This window comes from Myotis brandtii, unplaced genomic scaffold (assembly GCF_000412655.1).
Source record: "Myotis brandtii unplaced genomic scaffold, ASM41265v1 scaffold128, whole genome shotgun sequence".
NCBI lineage: Eukaryota > Metazoa > Chordata > Mammalia > Chiroptera > Vespertilionidae > Myotis > Myotis brandtii.
In genome coordinates this window covers 755,011-767,289 of record NW_005354508.1, presented here as the reverse complement: position 1 = coordinate 767,289, position 12,279 = coordinate 755,011, and positions in this window count along the sequence as shown.

Sequence of the window (12,279 nt, the reverse complement as noted above, 5' to 3'; positions counted from 1 at the left end):
TATATATATATAGATATATGCATGCTAGTATATATTTGAGCAAATAACTAATTCTGAACAACAATTTTGTATTGGTATATTTTGTGATGAGAAATCTATTTTCTATCCTCTCAATTGTCAGTGGCCAATGAGATCTGTTATCATCTGTGTGTTTCCATTAGAGAGCAAATATATTTTAATATTCCCAAACAGCAGTTTCAAGTAGAATTAAAGGAGTATAAAGTCTAATCTTAACTGCCTAAGATTCTCCAACTTGATGACATAAATTATGATCTAATTAAAGAACTAGACTTCTTAAATCTATAGAATGATAGAACTCATCTCTCCTAGTTTTAATTCTCATGTATAACATTTCCTTATATCTAAAATGTATCTTTCTTTAAGATAACTTCACATCAGGAGTCAATCAGCTAAGTCTTACAAAAAAGTATGCACTTAATTTTTAATCAATCATATTCTGGCAAAATTAGTATTGTTACCATTTTCTTTTTAAATGACCCTTAAGACAGATCAAAGCCCTAAATAATAAACTTATAACAGGTACAAAATTGCTTATGGGAATTCTTGTTAGAATTCCATATCTAAACTGGACAGCTGGCCAGAAAACAGGTCTCTGTCATTTTGCAACAGGTCATTTATTTTTCAACCCTCTCACAAGATTATCTCTTTGGCAATTAAATACTTTTTGTCATCTGCTGTAGGTGGGAAACATAGTTGGTTGTGAAATTATAGTATATTTCAGTGGTCAAAAGAAATATTTGTATAAAAATGTTTTTTTTTGTCTTTTTGGTGGAAATTTAATATATTTTAAAGAAATGTTCTCTATCAGGATGCCATCTTTTTCCTAAGTATGTCACCAGTTTCCTTTCCAGAGTTGTCTAAGATGGTGTTAGGAATTAGCCATTTAGTGTAGGCATAAATCATCATAAAATCATTCAATAACCATATTTAAAACTGTGATTTCAGCTTCAAGTTCCATTATTATATTATGCCAATTTAGTTCATATCCAAAAGACTCAATTTTCTTTCGTATTTCATCATTTTTTGTTCACCTTTCTGTTCTTTCCCTCTGTTCAACTATCAAGCCTATGTAAGCATTGTACACTATAAATATGGACTATCAAGGACCAAACTTACTATACATATTTTGGGTAAGCAAAATTTTTTGTGCTTTTTCTGCTTTCTAAAACCATAGGGAAAAAAAGTCTAACACTTGATTAAAGATGTTTATGAAAATACATATAATATTTAGAAATAAAATATGGTAATTAAAATTTGGAAAAAACAATGTTCCAGCCCTGGCCAGTTTGGCTCAGTGGATGGAGCGTCGGCCTGCAGATTGAAGGGTCCCGGTTCAATTCTGGTCAAGGGCATGTACCTTGGTTGTGGGCACATCCCCAGTGGGGAGTGTGTAAGAGGCGGCTGATTGATGTTTCTCTCTCATCGATGTTTCTAACTCTCTATCCCTCTCCCTCTCCCTTCCTCTCTGTAAAAAATCAATGAAATATATATTTAAAAAACAAACAAACAAAAAAACCCAATGGTCCAGTCAATGCAGACTAGGTTCAAATAAAGAGAAGTAAGTACATTATGTATATATATATAAAATTATGTAAAATAAGGCATACAGATATCTAAAAATATATATATAAAAGAAAAATTGGGAGTGAGGACAGAAAAAGACAGAGTAAAAATTAAATATCTAGAAGTACATAAAAGAGAAAATTATAGAGATAATTATCAAAGAGAAATAGGCTAATAATTCTAGAATTGAGAAAAGATAAAATCACAGATGCTAATACCTAAGCAAAGTCCAAGGAGAACAAGTAAATGATGTCCCTCTATCAGTGGTTCTCAACCTTCCTAATGCTGCAACCCTTTAATACAGTTCCTCATGTTGTGGTGACCCCCAACCATAAAATTATTTTCGTTGCTACTTCATAACTGTAATTTTGCTACTGTTATTAATCGTAATGTAAATATCTGATATGCAAGATGTATTTAGGCGACCCCTGTGAAAGGGTGGTTCGACCCCCAAAGGGGTCGTGACCCAAAGGTTGAGAACCGCTGCTCTAGATGGAGTATGCTGGAATGGCAGAACACCAAAGAGAAAGAGAAAATTTTATTAGCAGTTGAAGATAAGATGGTTTACCTACGACTAAATGACATTTAGCCCAATAGTTGCCTTTCAATATCATAATGGAAATACAAATATAGTAGATAATATATTTATTGCAATTAGAGAAAATAACCATTGAACTAGAATTATATATATTTTTAAATATCTCTCAAGAATGAAATCCAAATAAAGTCATTTTCAAAGTAACAAATGTTGTGTTCACTATAAAAAAAAAAGTATCACTAAAGGATATACAAAGTTAGTGCTATCCAATAGAACTTTCTGCAATGATGGAAATACTCTACATTTGTTCTGTCCAATATGGTAAGCCACATGTGAAAAGTCACTTGAGCTGTGGGCTATTGTAACTGAGAAACTATTACACTTTAAATTTAAATAACTACTATGGCTTATGATAATGTATTAGACAACCAATTCTTTTCTTTTAAATATATTTTATTGATTTTTTACAGAGAGGAAGGGAGAGGAATAGAGAGTTAGAAACATTGATGAGAAAGAAACATCAATCAGCTGCCTCCTGCACACCTCCTACTGGGGATGTGCCCGCAACCAAGGTACATGCCCTTGACTGGAATCGAACCTGGGACCTTTCAGTCCGCAGGCCGATGCTCTATCCACTGAGCCAAACCGGTTAGGGCCCAATTCTAAAAAGAATATAATTTAAGAAGAAATTATGTGTAAAGATATTAGTAAAATTATGTCTAAATATTAAAATATATAAAACAATAAATATACAATGCCTTATTTGTACTGTTAAGAGAATCAGGGTATATAAAACTGAAATTATAGGCAGCAATATGATCTGGGAAAAGAATAATTACAGTTAGAACATCTGAAAGTCTTTGGGTGAAGAGTAAAGTAAATAGTAAATATTAACCTTAATCTTTGATAAGCTAAATAGTTATAGTGAATTCTAGGGAAATTATAAAAGAAAAAAAGTAACTAGAAAATGTAATTTCCAAAACAGTAGATATATAACTAAGGGTGGGTGGGACAACAGAAGTTAGAAGAAGCAAGAAATCCTCTCCTCTAAAGCCTCCAGAGAAAATTGGGCCTGGCTGATATCTTGATTTTGACATGTGAAATGATTTTGGATTTCTAGACTCCAGAACTGTAAAAGAATACATTGCTATTGTTTTAAACTACCAAGTTTGCAATAATTCCTACAGAGACAGTAGTAAACTAACATACCTTAAAATTTAGCAGTTGAAACCACAAACATTTATTTTCTGTTTCTCTGGGTCAGGACTCCAGGTGTGGCTTAGCTGTACTGCTCTGGCTTAGATAATTTACAAATCTGCGACCAAAGTGTCTGTAATCACCTCAAGGCTGAGATCCCTCTCCAAGCTCATTTGTTTAGCTATTGGCAGGTCTCAGAAAATTTGCTTCCAAACTCCTTCATGCAGTCCTTTCCACATAGATGCATCAGTACCTGGCAGTAGACTTCCCCAGAGCAAGCAATCTGAGAGAGAGCAAGAGAACACACCGAAGCCACAGTCTTTTTCTCACTAAACCTCAGGTGTGAAGTTTCATCACATATGCAGTGTTCTATTAGAAGTGAGCCTACATTCAAGAGGAGCATATTGCTCAGGGCGTGCATAGCAGGAGGTGGGAGTCAATGGGACCCTGGTTAGAGGCTACCTATCATACAAGCATAGAATTTGTGAGAAAACAACTGGATACATTGAGGAAGAGTTGTTTTATGTTAGCCCAGGGAAGGGTGGGAATATGAGGGGAAGCATACCTTAGAATTCCAGGTATAATTCTGGATATTCTTACCAGGCAATGAAGGCGGCATGGTAGGTAATTGACTAAAATCGGTACTTTGGCGGTGATGAAATCATACTTAATTGTAGCGACAATTACCACTACTTTATATATTTGATTACATATTTAACTCAACAAATTGTACCCCCAAATGAGTCCATTTTAGATTAAATAGATTACATCACAATAAACTGGACAAAAATCATTCCCTTAATTCAAGCTGGGGCCAACATTAAAAAAACAAATAAGTCTAATTATATACTTAAATTTTTGGGAAAAGGAAAACAAGAATACTCTACAAATTATTTTATGGTGTATAATAATCTGAGTCTTCAAATCAGAAAAGGACACTAAAAATCAGAAAATTAAAGATCTATCTTATTCATAAACATGGATATATAAATTCTAAACAAAATGTTAACAAAAATACTTTAAAATATAAAAGAGCAATACATCTAACAGAGCTGGATTCATCTGAGAAATGCAAAATTAGTTTCTCAGTAAAATAATGTTACTGTGGTTCTTCAAAATGAACTTAATAGGTAAAAATAAATTCTATAAATTCTAGTATAATTTACATTTTTTAAAAAAGTACCTCAACCTATTAGTAATATGAAGAATTTTTTTTATTTATCTGAAAAATTGCAGACACTGTTGCCAATATTTTATAAGCAATATTTATCATAGATTTAAAAAGAAAACAAAATCAAACTTATTTTTTTCTAAATTCAGACTAATATGGTACTAGTATGAATGAATTCATTCAATTTGCCAGACCTTTTTGGTTGCTTACCCATCATCCTTTATTTCTTACTAGAGGCCCAGTGCATGAAATTTGTGCATGGGTAGGGTCCCTAGTGGCTGCCAGCTGGGGCCTCCCTTCCCCAGCTGGCGGCTGCTGGCCAGGGCCTTTCTTCATTCCGCACCACCCCCTGGTGGGCAGCACATGTCATAGCGATCGATCGAACTCCTGGTGGGTCGAACTCCAGAGGGGATACTTTGCATATTAGGAATATATATTAGTAAAGCCCAGCTTTGTTCAAAGTAACATTGGTGAAGCAAAACCAGTCTAAACTGTCTACACATGGTGAAGCAAAACCAGGCTAAGCGGTCATGACAATCTTGCATTTCTTTGTAAGAAAGGGAATTTACCAGCTTGCCAGTGCAGCCAGCTATGGCCCTGTGTCCCTGTTCTGACAAATGGAACATAGCACTTGACTCCTATGTGATTGGAGTTGTTTCTAGGGAGATTTACCTTCTATCAAAAAGAAGCATACAGATGGCAGCAGCTTTCTTGTTTTGAATGTGAATGTAATGCCTGAAACAAGTCATGTTACACCCATGATACAGAGAGTATCTTGCTGTAAAGGATACACAGATATATGAAATGCCTCAAGTTATTTGAAGACATTGTGAAACCACCATATCAATACTGGTTTGTCTATGTCTAGACTTCTTATCATGGGGCATTATTCATGTCTTCATTGCTTTAAACAAGTATAGATAAGGAATTTTGTACTTGCAGCTGAAAATACTCTGATAAAATTACTAATTACCTCAAAGTTCTCTTATAATTAACTATCCTTACTTTCAACTTATGAGAATGAAGATGGGATAATGTGATCCTTTTTTCTTGAATAGTAATTGTTTGGTTCAAAGAAACCATGTGTCACAAATTCTGTGTCAAAAATTAATCCAAAATCTAGTGGCTTCAAATAGCAATTGTGTATTATTTCTTATTACTTTCTATAATTTTTGGAGTTGGCTGATTTAGCTGGATTGTGCGTGTATGTGTTTGTGTTTGTGTTTGTGTGTGTGTGTGTGTGTGTGTGTGTGTGTGTGTGTGTGTTTCTGTGCCATGTGCTATTGGCTGAGGATACAAATGTGCACTTACTTGGCTGCTGGGAGCATGACTAGGACACACATTCAAGATAGCTTCCTTCACACTCAACTACACCTCCACTTTGGATCTGCAATGTGTATGGGCTGTCTGGGGCTTATTACTGCTCATCACTCAGTGATCCTGCCATAGATTTTACACTTTGTGGCAGAATCTCAAGAGAATGATAATGAAAGGTGCCAAGTCTCTTTTTTTAATTTATTGTCTAAAGTTTTACATGTCTCCTTTTTCCCCAATTGACACCCCCCAGCCATTCCCACCCAGGGCAAACCCACACCACCCCAGTGTCTGTCTGTGTCCATTGGATAGGCTAATATGCATGCATACAAGTCCTTTGGTTGCTCTCTAACCGCCCCTCCCCTGCCAAACGTCTCTGGATCTGTTCCTGTTCATCAAATTATGTTGATCATTATATCCCGCATATGAGTGAGATCATGTGATATTTATCTTTCTCCGACTGGCTTATTTCTCTTAGCATAATGTTCTCCAGTTCCATCCATGATGTTGCAAATGGTAAAAGTTCCTTCTTTTTTATAGCAGTATAGTATTCGGTTGTGTAGATGTACCAGTTTTCTAATCCACTCATCTGATGATGGGCATTTAGGTTGTTTCTAAATCTTAGCTATGGTAAATTGTGCTGCTATGAACATAGGGGTGCATATATGCTTTCTGATTGGTGTTTCTGGTTTATTGAGATATAGTCCTAGAAGTGGGATTACTGGGTCATATGGGAGTTCCATTTTTAATTTTTTGAGGGAACTCCATACTGTCTTTCACAGTGGCTGCACTAATCTGCATTCCTACCAGCAGTGTATGAGGGTTCCTTTTTCTCCACATCCTCACCTGCACTTGGCCTTTGTTGATTTGTTGATGATTGCCATTCTGACAGGTGAGAAGGCATCTGATTGTTGTTTTGATTTGCATCTCTTGGATGATTAGTGACTTTGAGCATGTTTTCATATGTCTCTCGTACTTCTGTATGTCCTCTTTCGAAAAGTGTCTACTTAGGTCCTTTGACCATTTTTTTTATTGGATTGTTTATCTTTCTTTTGTTAAGTTGTATAAGTTCTCTGTAAATTTTGGAGATTAAACCCTTATCTGAAATATCATTGGCAAATATGTTCTCCCATGCAGTGAGCTTTCTTGATGTTTTGTTAATGGTTTCTTTTGCTGTGCAGAAGCTTTTTATTTTGATGTAGTCCCATTTTTTTTTATTTTCTCACAGAAAGAGAAACGAAAAAAATCCCATTTACCATTGCAACAAAAAATTAAGATATTTGGGAATAAGCTTAATTTTCTGTACTCAGAAAACTATGGGACATTGAAAAAAGAGATAGAGGACGACATAAACAAATGGAAGAACATACCATGTTTTGGATTGGAAGAATCAACATCATTAAAATGTCCATACTACCCTAAGCAATCTACAGATTTAGTGCCTTCACCATTAAAATACCAATGGCATACTTCAAAGATCTAGAACAAACTCGCCAAAAATTCATCTGGAATAAAAAAGCCACAAATAGCCACAGCAATCCTGAGAAAGAAGAATAAAGTTGGAGAGATCATAATACCTGATATCAAGCTATATTACCAAGCCACGATTCTCAAAACTGCCTGGTACTGGCACAAGGACAGACATATAGACCAATGGAACAGAACAGAGAACCCAGAAATCGACCCAAAACATTATGCTCAATTAATAATTGACAAAGGAGTACGAGCATACAATAGAGTCAAGACAGTCTCTTCAATCAATGGTGCTTGGAAATTTGGTCAGGTACATGCAAAAAAATGAAACTAGACCATCAACTTACACCATACACAAAACCAAACTCAAAATGTCTAAAGGACTTAAATGTAAGATGGGAAACCATAAAGTCCTACAAGAGTCCATAGGCAGCAAAATAGCAGACGTATGTCGTAGCAATATGTTTACCAACACAGTTCCTAGGGCAATGGAGACTAAAGTGCCAAGTCTCTTAAGGATCAACCCCAGAACTCTACTTCACCTTTGCCTCATTCTATCAGTGGAAACAAATCATAGGGTGGTAACTATTCAAGAGATGGGAAAAAGTTTCCTATCTTGATGACAGGAACTGGAGAAACTGTTTGAGGCCATCTGCTGACTGGATAATCTGCCTCAGAAGATATGGTATAGATTCAAATATATGCTTTTCACTATATACTAATTCAAGATAAGTTGTGGTTCTTTGTTGAAGAAGAATAATTCTAAGGAACCAAGTGATTAGTAATGGCACAAGTAAGAGTGTACTAAGATTCAACTATATGGCCCTGACTGTTGCTCAGTAGTTAGAGCATCGGACCTCAGACCCGATTCCCTGTCAAGGTTATATACTTTGGTTGCAGCTTCCACAGCCCAGTAGGGTTCTGTGTAGGAGGCAACCAATAGACGTATCTGTCTCACATCAGTGTTTTTCTCTCTGTCCCCCTTCTCCCTCCCTTCCACTCTCTCTAGAAATACTGGAAAAAATATGCTCAGGTGAGGATTTAAAAAAAAAAGATTCAACTTTTTTTTTCATATTATATTTCCATTTATCCTCCCAAACATTTGACTTTATGTTTGGCTGGAGATACAATGTGGCATTATTTTCTACTTTTGGTTTTCAATGAACATTTTCCTTCATTCAAATTTAAAAATTATTTCTTACACTTTCCATAAAAATGCAGAATATAGATAGTTGAAAAACATTTTTCTATTACCCAAAAGAGCACTTTAAAAAGTAAAACTGCCCTGACCCATTTTTCTCAATGGTTAGAGCGTCAGCCTGCGAAATGAAGGGTCCCAGGTTCGTTTCCAGTCAAGGGCATGTACCTTGGTTGCCAGCACATCCCCAGTGGGGGGTGTGCAGGAGACAGCTGATCAATGTTTCTCTCTCATCGATATTTCTAACTCTTTATTCCTCTCCCTTCCTCTCTGTAAAATATCAATAAAATATATTTTTAAAAAATAAAAAATAAATAAAAAGTAAAACTGAAGACTATAAAAATAAGTGAAACTGCAGACTATAAGAGAGAGTCCAGAAATGTTAAGTATGCCATGTATGCATCAATTGCATTAGTAAATCACAATGTATTTATTTTACTTATTTTATTACTTTTATTTTGTATTTTTTAAACTTATCTTTATTGTTGAAAGTATTATAGATGTCCTCTTTGTTTGTGTTTTTTCCTCCCCATTGACCTCCTTCACCCTGTACCTGCCCTTCCCAGGCCTTCACCACTCTATCCTATCTAATAATAGCCAAACATGGTAATTGACCGTACCTTTGCTACGCCACCCATGGGCTAATCAGCACGATATGCAAATTAAGCACCAACAAAGATGGCGGTTAATTTGCATATACTGGCTGGGAGAGAAGCAAGCCAGGCGGCCAAAAACAAGCCAGACGGTGGAGGCGGGAGCAAAACAAGCCAGGCAGTGAGGGGAGCCAGGGGTGAAACAAGCCGGGCGGGCAGCGGAGGGTGGCCAGAACGAAACAAGCTGGGCTGGGCAGTGGAGGGAGGCGGGGGAGAAAAAGATGGGCGGCAGAGACGGGAGCGAAGCCTGCCCACCAGGCCCAGGCTCCACAATGGATGGCCCCTGCAGAGGGAGGCCCCACCCACCCACCACAGCCTACTGGTCCATGGCCTGAGCCCTCTTTGGTGCCATCATGGATCCCCCCCATTGATTGAGGATGGGTGGTGGCCTGCGCCTTCCTCTGCAGGGTGATCATCAGGCAATGGCCAGGCCCCTGACTAATCGCATCGCACCCACTTTGGCTGGCCTGGTGCCAGTGGTTGTCATAGCGTGGTTGTCTGAAAGGTGGTCCGGTCATTCTGCTGTTCAGTCATTCAGTTGATTTGCATATTATGTTTTTATTAATATAGATTATACCTCAATAAATCTAGGGAGAAAATCTTGAAGATTATCATAAGATAATCAGTTAATGTATCATAACTTGAAAACTCATATATATTTTAAATGCCTAACAAGCAACTTTTATATATCATAAAATTTATTTTCTCTAGTCCAGTTAATAGTACTCCTTCACTATGTTATTTATTTAATAAATGAATTACTTTAAATTCAAATTACCAAAAATTAATAACACTTAGAAGAAGCAATGTCATATTATATTTTATTGGTCAATACTATATTCAGTCATCCCCAGTCTTTTCTACACACACACACACACACACACACACACACTACACGAACATAGTTATATGCATATTTATGTGCATAAATACATATTTATGTAAATATGTACATATATACATATTTATATACATATATATAACCAGATACATTTATACATCTGTATATAGAAAATTAAGAGAATACATATAAAGAAAAAGAAATTGAAAGACACTGGACTTACAGAATTATTGTCACTACATCTAGTCAAAGAGTACAGCTGAGATGGTAACTAGACAGCCACACTCCCACTGACAGGCCTGCAGCTCTGCAGCACTCATCCCAAGAATGTGACTGGGCCTAGACTCATACTGAAAATCGCCATTAAATAGGCTTACTTCAGACAGATTCAATCTCTCCAGTCACAGAGTGCAAATTATGAAATTTTGACTGAGAAGGGTTGTGAAACTCAATCTTTATCAAACAGTAAGTACAAGAAGAGAAGCTAGAAGGTTATTGTATATGTTAATGCATTCCACTTTCAGATTACAAACTGTCTTTACAAAAATTGATGTACAATATTGGGATGTATGGCAGTGGATTATAATGGGATATATAATGTCTCATAACAATATTTGATGATGCCTATTACTAATGTTCCAACTATATTTTTGGTTCAAGAAAAGTAAATCAGAATCAATTCCCTCAATCATTTCTAGGAAAAAATTAAACTAAAAATCAAAGTGAGCAAAAATATCACAAAATACATAGACTGTTAATTACTAATAAAAAATCTCCTGCTTACAATCTCACTGAATTCTATACAGTTCCCAATAATGGCACTTATTTTATAGCTATTTATATCAGTATTTACATAGTAATTATTTATTGATAGAACCCAATTTTCTCTTATAGATGTTGTCCTGCTCTACATTATACTTTTATGGAAGTCATAAAAATAAACATTCCCACTTCAGAAAATTACGCAAGGAGTCAGAATTTTATACCTAACCCAAGATCAAAGGAAACTATTATTTGTGAAATGACAGGCCTAAAACAAATGTCTCTTAAGCTCTCTAGACAATGCCTTCTACTCTAAGTACATTTTTACCAACTGCATTTCAATTGATAATGTCAGAAATTTTGCCATAATGTTTCCTGCCAGTCTTCCTTTTTTTTTTTTCCAAGAGAATAGGTAGCTGCAAGTCCATGGTCATGGTGGGAATTTACCATAGCCAAATGAGTGCCAGACATACATTATTAGCATATCTCTGCCTCAGCCAATTGGTTGCTAGCATGGCCTCCAAGCAAGAATTTTGTTCCACTGATTTCAAAGCACTAGAGGAAGTTCTTGGGCCTTTCACTTTCACAAGAAGGACCACAGAAGACAAAATCAGAGCTATACTTTGCTTTATCAGTTAATTTTTTTTCACTATTGACCTCACTGTATACCTACTTTTCCAGTTAGCGTCCTGTTGATTTTTTTTTTGGCTAATCGGTCTCTGATTTAATAAGTATCCTCCTCTTTTTTGTCTCTAATCATTGGCTCCATAACATTCCTTTGACTAATTATGCTATAAATTAGGACACATATTCTTATGTCTGGATTTCAGTAGTACTACTTTGATAACTATCTGTTGAAAATTCTTCAAGCCTGACTACCCCTCTGCTTCTCCTGTCCGGCCTTCCATTGGACCTGTTGGTCTCAGCCTTCAGCAATCTAAATTTTGCCAGTGATGCTTTGACACTATCAAGCAGTTGGCACCTTGACCCTTTCCTTCTCAGCACCATCTCCTGCAACAATATGCTTACCATCATCTTCCTTATAGTGCAGTTTGAGTTTATTCAAGTGATCCAATAAAGCATCCCCTCAAATCATATTCCTGTCCTTGTTCTAATGAGGTAAACTGTCCATAGGATGTGATATGGGAAGTTAGTGCCATATTTAATACTCTAATATATTTTGCTTATTTGGCACATTGACATTAATGAAAAAATTAAATTTGAATGCCTTTTACCATTAAGACTTACTATTGACTCTTTTTTTATTTTAAATTCTTTATTGTTTAAAGTATTACATCAGTCTCCGTTTTCCCTCATTGACCTCTCCCCGGCCACCCCACCCTTATTATTGCCTCTTACTAAGCCCATTTACAAAGTACATTATCTTTTAAATTTGCAATCTCTAAGTTAATAATGAGGATAAGAAAGAACACTATGCTCTATATCACTTTCCTTACCTTCTAGATTGCAAGCATATGCCAGCTGTGCCCCAGGAAATCCAGACTTACAGTCAGGCTGGAAGACCCACCTTCTGACTTTGACTGATTG